Below are 1,458 nucleotides of genomic sequence, written 5' to 3' on the forward strand. Positions count from 1 at the left end.
ATTTTGGTTTCTCATGGGTGGTGGAGTGTATGTTGTTTGAGGGTTTTGAACATTTTGGCTCTTGTATGAGAGATTTGGATGGAACTTGGTGTTTTCATTGTAAAAATTTGAATAAGGGGTACCACTTTTGTAAGCTTGGAAAGCATTAACTTGTTCGGTTGTTCCCCTACACTCACTTGGGTCATGACCCAAAGTTCCATAATTCTCACATATCCCACTTGGGATTGATGAGGATGCCGTCATGGCATTGACATGATGCTTCGATGATTTTGAGTTTTCCTCAAGTCTAGCCATAGCTTGTTCAAACTTCAAGTTGATTGTGTCAATGTGAGCACTAAGTTGAGCACCCAATTGAGTAACGGAGTCCACTTCATGCTTTCCTCCTCTAGTAGCCTTGCGAGGTCTACTATATTGTGAATTATGGACCGCCATTTCCTCAATCTTGTTCCATGTTTGATTGTCATCAACTTCGGTGAACATTCCATTTGATCCCATATTGAGAATGTTCCTAGAATCTTCATATAAACCATTCCAAAATTGTTGCACCAAAAACCATTCGCTAAGTCCATGGTGAGGACATGAGCGACAAATACCTTTAAACCGCTCCCAAGCTTCATACAAAGACTCTTCATCCCTTTGCTTAAAACCCGTAATTTGAGCTCTTAGCATGTTGGTCTTTTCCGGTGGGTAGAATTTTTTGTAGAAAGCTAGAGCCAACTTCTTCCAAGAATCTATTCCAAGGGTGGCCTTATCAAGGCCCTTCAACCATTGCCTTGCGGTGCCGATTAAGGAAAAAGGAAATAAGACCCATCTTATTTGGTCTTGAGTCACGCCCGTTTGAGAGATAGCATCACAATAATCGCAAAAGGTTTCCATATGAGAATGAGGGTCCTCACTAGGCATTCCCCCGAATTGGCTCCTCTCAACTAGTTGGATGAAGGCGGACTTGGCAATAAAATTTCCGGTGAGATGTTGCGGTGTAGGAGTACCATTTGGTAGATTATCCTCGGTGGGTACGGAGTGTGACGAGAATTTTGGCATTGTAGGTGGATTTTGTGGGATATTGTGTAATGGGTTTTTTTCTCCTTCTATTGCGAAAGGATTGACAAACTCACTAGTGGGTTGAACAACTTCACCAACACCTCTCAAATTCCTCCTAACAAGTCTCCTATTGTTCGTCAAGGTTCTTTCGATTTCACGGTCAAAAGGTAACAAATCACTTTGTAACCTTCTAGACATGCAAAATATCAAACAACTCAAAAACAATTAGAAAAAACCTTGAGGATTTTTACTTCCTCAAGGCGAAGAAAGACACAACTAATAACAAAAAGGAAATCTAAATCAAACAAACACCGTCCCCGGCAACGGCGCCATTTTTGATCGAGTCCGTTTAGTATTCACAAATAAATAGATGTGGTCGTTGGTCACGGTCGAATCAAAACACAATTTATAGCTTAA

The 1,458-nt window shown here is 40.9% G+C and overlaps 1 non-coding gene across 1 annotated transcript; it reads left to right on the plus strand.

Annotated features, from left to right (window-relative positions):
* Nucleotides 1-562: 562 nt before the first annotated feature.
* Nucleotides 563-669, plus strand: LOC141618586 (small nucleolar RNA R71). Its single transcript, XR_012531436.1, has one exon. It is a non-coding gene; the product is annotated as a small nucleolar RNA R71 (small nucleolar RNA).
* Nucleotides 670-1,458: the final 789 nt, after the last annotated feature.

Source organism: Silene latifolia, chromosome 1 (genome assembly GCF_048544455.1).
Source record: "Silene latifolia isolate original U9 population chromosome 1, ASM4854445v1, whole genome shotgun sequence".
NCBI classification, from domain to species: domain Eukaryota; kingdom Viridiplantae; phylum Streptophyta; class Magnoliopsida; order Caryophyllales; family Caryophyllaceae; genus Silene; species Silene latifolia.